The 15,060-nt window shown below is 41.2% G+C and overlaps 1 protein-coding gene across 4 annotated transcripts in view; it reads left to right on the top strand.

The window, feature by feature from the left end:
- Window positions 1-15,060, top strand: part of SPTLC3 (serine palmitoyltransferase long chain base subunit 3) — a 293,417-nt gene that overhangs the window by 55,102 nt on the left and 223,255 nt on the right. For 3 of the 4 annotated variants that reach the window (XM_090134808.1, XM_031598140.2, XM_090134805.1), the window contains exon 1: window positions 10,854-11,002. The exons of the other annotated variant lie outside the window; for it this stretch is intronic. The gene's annotated coding sequence lies outside the window, so the exon portion shown is untranslated. Of the gene's footprint in view, window positions 1-10,853; window positions 11,003-15,060 lie in introns of those variants that run through there. 4 annotated transcript variants of the gene reach the window in all.

Genomic DNA, 15,060 nt, shown 5'->3' with positions numbered 1-15,060 from the left:
AATTAACACCTATAATGAAAAAGGAGGAGATGGTGTGCTGCTGAGAAACTCTGGTGTTAATTAAAACTATTAACAATTAGAGAAAAATAAGCAAGAAAAAAGGAGGAAAACAGTACATTTTTACTATTTTTTTTTATACTTAAGGTGGACTAAAGCACAGAGATTGCTTCTAATGTGGCTGCTTCAAAATTAATTATGAAACTTGGCCAAAAGAAGTTACAGTAAAATTCCCTATATTAGGAGAGCTAGCATCCCTTGTTTTTCCTTCAACAGCATTTAGGTTTGCCAAGGTCTTTGTATAGGACTGAATTTCATTTCTGAATGAATTACCCTAATTTATAGAAGAACAATAGGGAAAATGAGCTCTGGCAACAATGGAGGAGGGATGGAAGTGTGATTCATCTTAGCAGAGTGAGCATTTGGGTTTGAATGAAACTCAAATTCATGAAGGAATAATACAAAAGTGCCCTGGGTTTCTAATGAGAACAGTTAATTCACTGAGCTGCAACACTTCTTGTATAGAGCATTTCACTGGCAGTGTTAGCCCACATCTGCCATCCCTCAGGAGCCTCATGAGTGCTCTGGGCTATCATTGCACTCACTGCCTCTGCCACTGATATCCATGTGGATTGCACAAATCAGGTGTTTGGTACCTAGATATCCCCTTGGATGTGAGAGTAAGCCTGTTCTGAGAATAAGTTCTCACCTTCTGACACTGCTGCAGTGCTTCCAAAAGTTTTACTTGCTTCATGTAAAACTAATTTCAGGTCCTTTTCAGAAATATGCTTGAAAAAGATCTAATGAACAGTACAGGAGAAGAGCACAGCAGCACCAATGTTGGTGCAACGAAAAGTGACCACCTCTGCCACATCCTTTTGGGTCTTGTTGAACACTATCAGCCTCATGATGAAGTAATCATCACTTGCTTGGAGGCATGTGTGGGACATTCATCTATTAGGCACAAGGCAGGAAGCTGAGAAATGCACAGAAGCCGGTTCAGTATCTTGCTCCAAGGGATTTCCTTCTAGAAACCCAATATTTCTATATTGAATTTCATATAAAAATTCTTGCTTTTGCAATATTAGAGCATTTGACTTATTTCTTCATCTCTAGAAAAAATATTATTCAGGAAAGATCACTAGTTTCCCTATTGGTGTGGATGCCAGAGCATAACTTGGGAGCAAGGTGTACTTCTTGACCTACAATTAGACTGGTTTTCCATGGGAAATTCCATAAAACAAGTTTTCTTGAGCAGAACAACGCCAGACTTTGGAATAGGCTGTCACAAAACCCCTGAGAGGTTCCAGGTCTCTGATTTTAAGTAATCTCTGCAGATTCAATCCAGTCAAGCTAGTGATGAAAATCACTCTGCTTTCCCAGCAAGTGCTCTCATAACTATGAAAAAGCCTCTCTGGGGCTGAAGATCGTTACCCAGCCTTATAACTTTAAGACTCTTGGGGATCAAGAGAAATAAGCCTGTTGCAAATCATCTGACCAAATTAATTGTAGTGGATGGAAGCAGAAAATCTATCAGAAAAATGAATCCCATGGACCTGTGATTTTATTTTTTCTTCTCGTAGCTGCTGGGTTAGTTTGTACTTTATAACTTGCTGGCTTTTTCCTTACCTTTTTAAGCTGTTCTTTATGACAAATGTTCAGCTTGTTTTCAATCTAAGTAACCAATTTCATTCTTCTGGTGTCATGGTATTTTTCACTGAGGAATTAGACGTGACTGTTGAGAATTAAAACCCTAAATGCCCTTCCCTTGAGACCTATAACTTGGTTTTAAGGCAGTCATTATTCAGTTGAAAAATTTCTCTTCAGTGAGAGTTCAGGTAAGGACGAGAAAAATTCTTTGAACTTGAATATTTCTCACATCAGCAAGTAAATTAGTCACCAATCTCACCAGATCTTTGTGATGAAGAAAGGTATTACTGAAGAACTGAAGAACTCATAATTCTTAGCATCTTAATCCTCAGAATTTGCCAGAGAAGTAGAAAGTTGTGGGTTTTTTTCCTTTTAACTTCTCAGAGCCCAAGTAATGCATTTCAGGTCTCCTAGAGAGCTGGCATTTGAATTTAGGATGGTTTACGCTTAGCATTGAGGTCAGTCCTACTACTCCTTTCTTCTTTTTAAGATAACACTTTAGCTTCAAATGTTTTACCTGCTAAGGATGGCTGTGAAAATAAGGTATTTTCATGACATTTTATAGCTGAATAATTAGAGATTGGAATGGGAACAAACAGAAAAATGTAGAGTTTGTATGGATTTTTTTCTTTCTACTCCTGAGGACTGTGTGCATGTGTGTGTGTGCATGTGTGTGTGTGTATGTATATATACATATGTGTATATATATATATATATATATATATATATGCTCCTCTCTGGCTCCAAAATTATGAAGACAAATGTTTTCACTCCACTTGTCAGCATAGGAGAATTACTGAGTATCTGCTCTGAGCATCCTCTCTGGGAAGAATATGGGGGGCCATTTGTTATGTTCAGTTTTCTTGGACTTGCTTGGAGTTGAGTCATGCAAGCAGACGAAGAGCACTGGCCAAGTAAAGGGTGACAGCTGGAACTGATGCCTGCGTATGCTGTGTTGTAGTATCTGGGGTCTGGAGCACAAGTCTTATGAGGATTGTTTGAGGGAACTGGCAATGTCTAGCATGGAAAAGAAGGATCTCAAGGGAGGCCTTATTGCTCTCTATAACTGCCTGTAAGGAGGCTGTAGAGAGGTGGAGGTCAGTCTCTTCTCCCCAGTGACAGTAAAAGGACAAGAGGGATTGGCCTCAAATTTCTCCAGGAGAGGTTCAAGTTGGATATTAGGAAGAATTTATTCTCTGAAAGAGTGATAATTCACTGGCACAGGCTGCCCAAGAAGGTGGTAGAGTCACCATGTCTGGAGGTGCTCAAGAACGTGTGTGGAGTTGTGGCACTGAGGGACATGATTAGTGGACATTGTGGGGATGAGTGAATTGTTGATATGACGATCTTAGTGGTCTTTTCCAACCTTAATGTTTCTAAGATTCTGTGATCTCACTATACCAATAGTGTCTTCTGGACACCGTGGTGTATAGCTGGAGGTTTCATTCATGTCATTATGGGGCAGAAAGCATCAGACAATGACTCCCTAACGTGTTTCAGTCCAAATGCATACCAAGGTCAGCTCAGCTAGAGCCACCCTGGATCATTCCATGTAAGAAGTACAGCATTTTGCATCTGTAATTGTGTGAGAACTCAAGACTGATTCAGCTGTGTGATATATATCTCATGTATATTCACATATATATATACATTTAACCTCGCAAAAATATACAGAAATGGTGGGAAGCAGCTGTCTGTTAGAAAAAAGGGGGAAGATTTAGTGGGTGCTGGTGGCACTGTAGAAAGCCTAGCTAGAGAGCTCATCCAAATTTCCCCCCACCCTGATTTAATACCATTTCTGAGTCCTCATCCCAAGGATGATTTCTACCTCCTCAGAGGCAGAAGCAGAAGAGGCTTAGCTTGCTTTGTGTCATACTCTGAGCCAAAAAATAAATAAAAAGAGAATAAAAAGGTGGTGCCTGTCAAGCTGATAACTTTGTGCATTATTAGGGATGACCCGTTAGATGTTGTGTGGGAAAACCTCCTCAGATAATAGAATTTGAGTGGACTCAGCTAAAACTACAGGGAAGTGTAGGAGCCCAAACAGACTCAGTAAACCATAATAATAGTAATTAAAGATTTTCACAGACTAGTCTGTCCAGTATTTTGTAAAATAATAGGTTTTTCTACCTAGTCCATCAGTCAAGCGACTTCAAATTCACATTGCTGCAATTCTTGGTAAGTGAAATTCATCCTGACAGTGTATGGAAATGTATTTGTCCCAGGCTGACATCCTTCCAGGGAAGTTGCTTGCAGTGGCCAATGAGCTGACAGCATTGCCAAGTGCTGTGGGAACAAAGAAGTACTAAAATTGAAAAGAGTGAACTTTTCCTCCTGGTAAGGCTGGGAGGCACAGCCTTCATCTAGGGGCATAGGGGGATGCCACAACAGCATCCTCTTTCCATAGAAGTTCCAAGAATTTAAGGGGAAATGCAATCCAAAATAAAGGTGAAAGTATGCAAAATGGTTGGATGAATGCAGCAACATGGTACAAGTTATACATCTACAAATTATAGCTTTTCAATTTAAGTCTTTCCAAGCTTGGGAAAATGGTCAGTGTATACCCAACAGATTTTATGTTCGCTCTACTCACATTCAAGGACTGAATCATGTAATTCCTGATCATTTTTTTATTAAAATATCATTCAACTAAAAATTGCTTTTATTTGGTATGAGAAACCTTTCATAATCTGACTCTCTTCTTGAAATGTGGAAGTCTGATTTATTTAAAACACTATCATGAAAACTCAGGAAGTTCTGATGGAGCTAAGAGGAAAGTCCCCTAACTGACCTCTGCCCTTGCAAAGCCATTATAGACAAAATTGATATTGGCTCAAGGGTGCTGTACATTAGCAAAATGTAACGTCAGTTCAGATTTCATCACGTCATGCCATAAGAAAAATCAATCAGTTACTCAAATCAAATTTTGAAAAAAAACAAACACAATAGCAGAAGGACATTCAGGTATGCACCATTTGACAGGAAGGACATAACAGATATTGTTTGCTTTAAATCTCAGTAATAGCTTCTCTTTTACTTCTCTACAGCTGTAGTTTCTTCACTTTGCTCCTCCTAGATTTACAACTACAGCATGACTAGTGAGAATTCATGACAGCTTAGGACATTGCTTAGCAGTTGTGCATTTTTTGTTTGTTTTAATTCATGAGGCAAGAATGTTAATAAAAACTTTAGATCTCCTGCCAAATACCATAAGAGAGCCATTAATATAGATATACATGTAAAATGTGGCACACTGGTCTGAACCTGTTGTTATTATTGGTAGGGCTTGTTGCTGTCTAACACTCTTTATTCCTTGCAATTAATCATGTAAAAGTCTACTGTGCAGGTAGAAAATTCAATTCCAAATATCTGCTTTAAGTTGTTGGGTAGTTTTGGAAGAATGGAAGGATTAGAGGACGGTTTAGCAAGAACAGTCCAGCTGTTCATCAATATTAAGCATATACCCACATGTCAGGCTGCATTAAAGTCGGACACCTTGAAGCAGCCCTGGTGGGTAGCATTAGCATTAGTATCTTTGCCTTTGAGTGTTGGTGGTGAGCGGTGCTGGTGGTGCAGATTGTGACAGCTGGAGCATATCCTGTGTTATGCCACCAGACCTGCCTGGCCCCTCTGAGATGTGTTGCACGTGAGTGTCACCTGGCAGCCAGCTCCTAGATGCAGTGAAATTCCTGCCACTAGCCCTTTCATTCCTATCTGCAGCCCAGAAGTTAAGGATTCTTGACAAATCATGTATTCTGGGGAGTCAGCACAGCAGTCGAAGCTGGGGAAAGAGATTAAGGCTTGCATCTCGTTGCAGGAATGTCGTATTATTTTGCTCAGCTTGAAGCCATGGTCACTTTTTATTGTTCACTTGGCTGAACTTCTGAGTAGAAAAATTGATAAGCTCGTAATGTGTCTAAAAGGAGATTAATTGTTTTTCATTTTCCTGTTATGTAATTTCAAGGCTGGAGTGTTTTAACAAGGCCCGGAAGCTCTGAGCACTTACTCAGCCTTACTTAGTTTGAAGTCACACCTGCAAAAAATCAGATGTATTGTGTGTATTGAGAAGTACACTAGCAAATACCAGGAATAGACGAGTGTTGCCCCAGATACCAGCTTTTTTGGAGTCTGAACAGATCATAAACCTACATTCTGACCCAAAACAATTTGATTAATCCCATAGGGGCTCTTTCCATCGGAGGAGTGGAAAGCTGTTAACCTGTGAGCTGGCTGAGTGTTACATCCTGCTTTTAGGCTGAGATAAAGATCAACCTATGAAACACAGTCCCTCCAAAACAGAGCACACAGCAACACCACAGGGTTCCTTGTGGCACAGAGCAAGCAAGTACTGTGCTTGTGCCCAATGGAAAACTCCAGGTGAGGTGGAAAAACAGAACAAGCAAAATAAATCCCTTGGCTGTCTGCATCTCAGGAGAATTATGTCAATGCTTCATAAGCCAGCAGAGCTGCTATTTGGCCAGGGCACCAAGATCCAGACCCCACTGCTTGCCTAACCTAGCAGTTGATTAAGAAATTCATCTCCAGACAAATCCTGAAGAATTTGGAAAGTCTTGGGAGCCTCGGAGAATAGCCATAACCATTAGGAAAGTAGCAGTGTTTAATTAAATTCCCTTGCATGTTTAATAGCAGTAGGGAACCAAGCCAAGATAATCCCCTTCCTCAAAAAAAAGAAAAAAAAAAAAGGCAGCTTTGGTGAGTTTCCTCCCTTCCAAGAGCCAGCTTAATTTTCACGCTCCCTGCAGCAGATTGTTTTACGAAGGGAGACTTCCCCAAGTATTTACCCAGCTTTCTCATTGCTGTATTTTCTTCCTCCTCCAGCACTCCTGACTCTGCCTTTTCTCATTTCTATGGGGGAGGTTTTCCACTTTATTTTCTGGCAGCAGTGCTGATTTCTGAAAATAGTTATTATCTCCATAACCTCAGACAGCCAATTTCCTAGGAAATTTCTCCCCATCCTTTTGAGAAAGCACTTATGCAATTACAGACAGCAGAGTCAGTATTTCAGCATGCTTCTGCCATTGTATGTCCTCCACATCCCTCCTCTCACTTACCACTGGCCCCCCTTAACTGTGGCCTCAGATAAATGATGTGTGATGCCTGAAAACGTAGCTTTTCCAAGCCCAATTTTCCAGCTGTCTTTTGGAGGATGTCGAATTCTGGGGAATCTCCCTTGGAGAGCTCTGTACTTCCTATTGTGCTCTGTACTTCCTATTGTGCCAATAGTGTAAGTAGAGGTCATCAGGTAGATTCATTGTTTCTGGCCCCACTGCTGTGTTGCAGCATAGGAAGAACTGCAAGAACATAACTGTCCCTTTTCCATCTGTATTCAACTGGGAAAAACATTTTCTCACCCTTTAAGAGAGACAGTTTCTCCATGACCAGTTTTTCCATTTTTTGTTCATAAGAATTGCTATTGTCCATGTATGGGGCTAATCATAGAATCTCATGGCTTGAAAGGGACTTCAAAGCCCACCCAGTCCCACCCCAGCCATGGGCAGGGTTGCACCCCACCAGCTCAGGCCGTCCAGGGCCCATCCAACCTGGACCCTCCTCTGGACCCACTCCAGCAGTTTTCATCCTTCCTGTTTCAGAGGCTTCTTTCAAACAGAAGCTCACTTTATTTTTGTTTTGAAGATCTGATTGTGTGCAGGAAGGGGAAGACCTTGCCTTAATTGAAAAAATTCTCACTGGCAACTTCTTCATGACTGATGTAAAGCATCAAGCCAGACAACTGAGGGATTCGAAGGGAAGGGTAATACAGCTGATGAATTAAAATATCTGCATGTAAGGAGGACGAAGCACAGGAATGTACAACACAAAGCTGGTCTAACACACAGAAAAGCAAAAATCCTGCACAGAGAGAATGCAGCAGTGCTATCCTTCACATAACACAGTTTGATGTGACAGAAGCTGGCATTTTGTGAACAAAACACTGTTATTTTTTGTCATATCTGTCAGCCCAGTTCACCTCCTCATGCCAGCTGACAGAGACTTCTGGGGCACTTCAGTGATGAACCCACTATGCCACAGAAACTAAACCCAGCAGTTCCCATGGGGAACTAATCCCACTGGGATTCACGGGATGTTTAAGCTTGTGGTTTGCAAGCAACAAATAAGTGTTTGGGGTCTGTTGGATTTGATATATAGCTTATAAATCTTGCTGACCTAAATACTGCTTATCTGTAACTTTCCTTTGTAGAAGAAAAGGTAAGAGCTGGGAAACCAGATTCACTCATGATTTTGAGAAAGTGGGCTGAAAGCAACTGTTTTTGCACAAATGGAAGTCCTTTGCTAGCTGGCAGAGGACCCTCTCCAACCTTAGCAGAGAAGGCAGGAAGAGCCAGTCTGGCCCCATATTTAAGTCCTTTTGTGCTACAGGTCTGTAGTCAAAAACAAAGACCGATTCAGCCAAAATAGCAGCATATAGGATTTCTGAAAACAGAAAATTGCCCATCATGAAGGGAGCTAATCTGCTGCCAGTGCCTCTGAAGTGCTTGTATCTGAATGGTCTGAGGAAGATTTTGCACTCATTGCTTTACCTCTGAGTCAGGCTGTTGGAAATCAGCCTCCTATCTGTCAGGTTATGGCTTTCATGGTCTTCCAAGCAGGCTGCATTCCTCTGCTCAGTGATGGTCTGCCTCTTTTTCAGGCCACGGCCTTTATTGAGTTTGAATGCATTTTGGGGTGGTCCAAATCGATTGTCATTACTTCTGATTAAATAAGCACAGTCTTGCTTTAAAAGGATTTTAGCTTTAACTAAACAAAACAACAACAACAAAACCAAACAACATAGTGGTGTGCTGTTTAATCTATCAGTATATGCTGGAAGTCCCTCAGTATGATTTCCCCAGCTATGTGTTTAAAATTGGAAGGAGATTTCTGCTCAGCACCATCCTTGCATCCTTTTAACGTGGCTGCAACAGTGAAATGAGGATGTCCAACTGCACAGAATAGGTATTGCAAGGGACCAAATGCCAAGCTAGCTAGGTAAAACGCAGCACAAGCTGTACAGGTGATGTAAAGGGGAAAATAACACTCAAAGAGAGACCGTACATAAAAGTTGCTGATGCATACCTAATGCCTTGTTTGGGCAGAGCGCGGGACTGGCAGGCTTTGCTCTGCTCTCCTCAGGTATCTTCCAGCAAGTGCTGAAGCAGAAATGCATTAGGCCAGAAACAGAAGGACACATACAGAGTCAAAACCACTGGGTGTCCAAAAAATAGCTCACTTAATATGGTCTGCTGATTGCATACAAATTCAGATGCTGCTAAAAGTAAAATTACTGAAGATGTGACCTGAGTACTATAATATATATATATAGTATACTATATATGTACTATATTTTATATATATATATATATATATATATATATATATATATATATATATATATATTTGCCAGGCACAGCACAGTGGATGAAAATATAGCTGATAGGTTCCTTTTCTGTCATTAACATGTCTTGCTCTTCCTTTCCTTTGTGGATGATGTATCCATATTTCATCCTAACAACTCTCCTGAGCACTGATCTGCTGCTCTTAACTTCAGTCCTTAATGCAATCAGGTTTGCATCATGAACCTGTATGGCTGAGAGTAGCAGACATGGAGGAGTTCTTAGCTGTCCTAGCTTTTGAAGCTGTAATATTAACCTATCTGAAAGGAGAAAATCATCAGGAAGTAGTAAGAGGTGTCTGTATGCAGAAATGTCCAAACAAGAAGAATTCTGCAATGGCCATCATCGAATATGTATGCCCTTACCCAGGTTGTTACTTGGAACAGTTCACCCATCTCCTTGGTGATGGCTGTACTCACATGGCCCCTCAGTTAATTGGCTAACTCTGACTTCTCATTAACCATCAACACCTAATGACATCTGGGAAAGGGGCTTGTGTCCCACTCTTCTCATCAGAGCAAATCTTTTCTGGCTCTGCTTTCTTTCTTGGCTCATTGCTATTGGAACACAAGCTTGAGCTAGTTCCTGCCATGTAAGAGAATACGGTATATGACAAAACGTACAACAGCCTCTTAGTTAGAAACCAAGCTGCTGTGTCACCTGAAATTACAGGGAGAGAAAAATCTGTCACAAAAAAATGTCACAGTGTCAAAATAGAAACTCTAAGTTTACTGATTATGTTGAAATGTCACTTTGAAGATACAGAGGAAGAAATGGATTTTTTTGTTGTTGTTATTGTCATGATGTGTTATTTTAGCTAAGAAAAAATATTTTGGATTTTTTTTTTAAATAATTGTTTGTTAGCAAATTTGTTGTATTTGGACACTGCTGTGCCAGCATCCCATTGGTATGTGTTGAAATATTGGAGATGATCCTACCTCAGGGCATGTCTATAAAGATAACAACAACTGCACTAACAAAGCAGCATACTGTTCATACCTGTATTTAGTATTTATTGCAGTGAAGGTAATGACAAGGGTGCTCCATTTTAAGTGATTATTTTGTTACTGTCTGGATTAGACTGAAGTAGGACGCTGTGCATTTGAAAAAAAAACAACCTCCCTATACCACAGTAATAAGATGAGAACTCCAAATGATTTATTTTGCTTAGACAGTGTGTGTAGATAATTCTTATTCCTACAAAAAATTCATATGCATTAGAAATAAATAAAATTCAAGGCCTGATCCTTCTTTCAGAGAAACTATGTAATATCCATTTTGTAATTGGTTGAACATTAGCAAGTTTTATGACTTTAAGAGAGATTTTTCACTGGTTTTAGAGATGAAGTTATACAGAAGATCTTAGGTTCTTGACCTGGCTGTGCAGGAATTGCCCACGTGGGTAACCTTCTGCTGCAGCACTGTTTTGATATTTCTATGATTTCTTGCCAAGCTCTTACAAGAGTGTGTTTCATTTACAGTGGTAATGCACCAATTGAGGAACTAAAAATCAGCTTTCTTTTAAGAGAAATCAATTTAATTTTAATTTTTTAAATGTTCTTGTGCTTTCCTGGTATTGAAATTACACCAGTTTGTTTTCTTAATATTTTTGAACAAGATCAAGTAGCAGCAACAAAATAGTCCATTTCCATGGAAATCAGTGTAGTTTTCTTTGCCTCTAATCAGACCAGTCTGCTGAAAGCTAAACTGTTTATTTTTAAGCTTTCAGAAGATGAAAGCTTGCCTTGCCTTTCACATCTTTTTCATGTAGCTTTTGTTCTCTGCTTGTTTAAGGCTTCTGATTGGAAATGAGAGCTGGGTTGTGGGACAGATCATGCAATCATAGAATATCCTGAGTTGGAAGGGACCCACATCGATCATGGAGACCACCAACACCATAGTTGTCATTAGTTTCAGAAGCAAAGAATGGAATCGAGACTCAGGTAACCCAAATATTGCTCGTAATCTAGGGAACACCACAGTGTACAGTTCTTCCAAGAGTGCCTGTGCCCTGTATAGAACTGTTTAAAAGAGAGTTCTACCTTTGCAAGTACAGCAGAGACTCTGAGAAACAGGCAGATGCTTGGAGCTGAGCCTGCAGCTTGTATGTTGTTTCATGAGTTACGTGGGTGACCAAAACATCATGGCATGATTAGGTAAAAAAAAGTCTGCAGAAAGAGAAGAAATAGCAGATTTTAGCACACGTGGGGAATTAGAGCTCTGTTAAAGACCCTGAATGTTCAAATCTTCTCAGTGGAATCTCAGTACTGCACTGAGACTCTTTTCAGGTAACCAGTAGGAAGGAACTAATACAGAAAGGAGAATTCAGGTAAAGAGAAGAGCCAGATGGAAGAAACTGACAGAGAATGGCATAAATAAGGGCAGGGCAAGGGTACAGGCAAGTCAGCAGTTCTTCCTTTTCCTGCCTGCTCCTGCTACCAAGTTTCCTCCTCGTTACAGGTGTGTTAACTTGATGGTTATGAGCAGACCTTGGCTGGAATGTCTCAGGGAGGTGGTTGTGGTGTCTTAGTTCCTTGGCAGGACCCGAAGCTGATGGTGTTTGAGACTGCCTGTGCTCTGAGCTTCTATCGCTGCCAACAAAACATTGGGATTGCTTGTATCACCCCAGTAATGCTGTGGGTTTTTTTTCTTTCTTGGCATCAATAGAGATTAACTTCTTGATGTATCTATTTGGCCTTGATGTTATTGAAAGTGGTACATCTGACTATAGCTGAAAATTTGTTGACCTTTGCTATCTTTATCTCATGTTTTTGTTGGTCTAGTATTATGAAAAGCCATAGCAAGAGGTGAGTATGGCATGGGACCTGAACCATCAATACATGTGGGTATCAGCTTAATGACCAGTTCCCTGTAATTACTCTCTAGTTGGCACAGCGTTGATTATTGAGGTTATTTATCTCTGCTGCTGACTCACAGAAGGAAATCAGCTCCTGTTCCTCTTTTAACAGCCATGACGGCCATTGGGAACAACCAGCACTAACACTGCTTCTTTGCCAGGAAGGTCAGTAGCTGTGGCTACCAGTTCAGAGGAAACATGCAGGAAAATATTACTGTCACGTTTTACCTTGAGCTACTGCACAGAGTCCATGCCAGGTGGGGAGGGAGAGTTTTGTACAGTGCTAAACTGCTGCTGTGATGCTTTCACCATGGATTTAATTTGCTTCAGATGTTGAACTGGGGAGAAAGCATGATGGTGATCAGAATGACCTGATGGAAAATAATCTCCTTCACTTTACTTTGTTAGCATTCAGATAAGGTTCTGAGGCTTTTGCTTATTACCTATTGATCTTTGATATTTACCCTGTCTTTTTTTTTTCCTCATTGATTGATTTGGTCCGGCTAGACAGGAATTAAATACGTGATTAGTCTTAGGTTAGCCAAAACTGAATAGTTGGGTTAATGAATGACTCACTGACAATACCGATCTCTCAGTTTGCTGATAGACTCCAGGAACCTCAACAATACAAACCAATATTTCTAACAGGTGTCTGGTGCTGGCAGATGTTTAGGGAGAAGAAGCAGATAAGCGGGACTAGGGAATTTCAGAAAAAGTTAACCTTTTCCCGTTCTGGGGCACACAGGCCTTGCCTGAGGCGTCATCACTAGCAAAATGAGGCCATTGTAAGATTTATTGGCTCAGTGCAGCATTTATTTAGTGACAGTCACAAAAGGTAATTGTGTGAGCATGTGCAGCCTGGAGTGTTTAATTGCCTCTGTGCCAGGGCTCCAGTACGTATGTGGGAAGCGCTTCCCGCATGTATTAAGCAGAGTCCTTCCTCATGTATAAAACACTGAGTGCTCGCAAGCCTGCAGCTTCACAGCCGCAAAGCAATGGCACGTGCTCAAGGAAGAGCAACAGAACGCTGCTATGCTGCTGGCTTCAGCCCTACACAAAACCCCTCCTGGGAGCATCTTCTGGCTCTGCACTGCAGCAGCAAAACAGGCGCCCTGAAGGTGTGCGTCAACCAAGAGCAGGAAGAAAAATGGGGAGGAGGAAGCAAAGAGGACAAAAGATCTCGGTTATTTCAATCCCAAGTAATTTGAAAAGGAAAAAAGAATCATAGCTCTTTCTATTCACTCCTTCCTGCCTGTTTTCCCTAGAGGGAGTTATCTTTTCTTTCCCAGTTTTCCTCCTTTACAAGCACACTTTTTTTCTTTTTGGCACTGAGGGAAAAGAAAGTACATAGGAGGAAATGAAGGAGAAAAGGATAAGCACAACCTTAAAAAGCATTTAATTTCTCTATCGCCTAAAATCAGGAGAGAGTTTTTGAATAGTTTAATGAGTTTATTGGTTGCATGCTTTTTTATTTTTGATGTAGAGGTCATTTAAAATAATTTCGGCAGCAAAGGCTATCAAGAATCACTTCAGTGTCTGTCAGTGAGTGAGATGGTTTAAAAAAGCAAAAGTGTTTCTCAGTTACACCATTTTCATTTAGTATGGCTTCTTCATTGCACATTACAGTACTGAATGCTACTTTCATGGATACCTTCCAAACTTTGTGGAAGTACATTACCTAATCACACTATTTGGACTTGAAGGGGGAGCAATGGGGCTGCTTAATCCCTCAGTGGAGCAGCACCTGTTATGTGGGGCAAGCCAGACCAGCACCTTGCAACTCTGCCCTTCAAGGAAAGAAAACAAACAAAAAAAGATGGGGGGTTGTTGTGTTTTGGGTTGCCAGGGCTGAGCAGCAGCTCTGATGGCTGGGAGAGACCATCTGGGGCCATTCCCAAAGGAGAAGGGCAGCTCAGTCAGGAGTCGTGTCAAACTGGGATCAAGGTGGAAATGGGGAAGTACAGCACACTGACGATCAGGAAGGATCTGGTTTAAGAGTTGAAATGAAATGCTCTGTGTTCCTGTAAAACACTAAGCCTTGGTTTTCCTGTGATGTGCAGGATTCATTTCTGGGCTCCGCAGTCTGTGAGATAATGGACTCTGTAACTGCTCCTCATCTCTGTGACTAACGGCTCCTTTTTGGCACCCGTCCTGGAACTCAAAGCAGTGTAATTTTTAATTCTTGATATCACAACTAATTACACTATTACAACTAGCTGTAATGTTACAACTAACATTATTCATCTTAGCCTTGGTCGTCATTTCCCTTTTATAAATCCTACTGCTTCTGCACAGATTAAATTCTGAGACTATTGAGGCTTTGATTACAGTTTAGTCATATTAAATTATCCCTTGGTGGTAGGGCTGTCCTGTCAACCACACTGATACCTACAATTAATGGAGAAGATAACTGGTAGTTTGGTGTGAAGCTGTGCCTGGGTGGAATGGGAAGCTCTGTGGAGTCTGGGGCAATATAGCTTTTCGTGGGCTGGGCATGGGGCAGAAGTTGGTCCATCTCCCACACTGCTCCCATCAAGGTTGGATGGCTGTATGCTGAAGCACTGAAAAGTACTTAAGGCTGCATGGGTGACACAGGAAGGGAAACACTGAGAGGAGTGAACCTCACGTTACCATGAGGTATCCTTAGTATTGCATCCTCATTCTTACATGTCTCAAAAGCCCGAGGAGGGGAAATCACTAGCTTTGAGCACTTCAGCCCTGGTGTACAGTACTGCTGCCCACCCTTGTGGGTGCCTCTCAGAGCACATTCACCAGGGTGTTTGGGTGTCTCTGTGGGTTGTGTGCCACAGAGCCTCCTGTTACTACCAGAAAGGCTTTAGGCTATTATCAAGTATATTCCACTGTGGTATTGAGCAGCCCCACAGAAGCAGCTCTGTGGACAGTTGCCTTTTTGTCAGAGGGCCCCCATAGGTGGGAGATGCCGTGGAGGGGCTGCTTGCTTTGCACATAATGCAAGATGTTCCTGCCTTATTTATTTCTCACTCCTCTCACTGAAAAAGATGATGAGCTACAATTTTCTTATCCCATAATTATCGATACAGTGGCTGGTAAATGCTTCCACAGTTTCAAAGGTTACCTTGTTAACAAGCAGGTCTTCAGATATTCGCCACCAGTGTTCCCTTT

This window comes from Phasianus colchicus, chromosome 2, assembly GCF_987193195.1.
Source record: "Phasianus colchicus chromosome 2, bPhaCol1.hap1.1, whole genome shotgun sequence".
NCBI lineage: Eukaryota > Metazoa > Chordata > Aves > Galliformes > Phasianidae > Phasianus > Phasianus colchicus.
The sequence above is the reverse complement of the archived record's forward strand: the minus strand, read 5'-3'. Positions and strand labels throughout refer to the sequence as shown.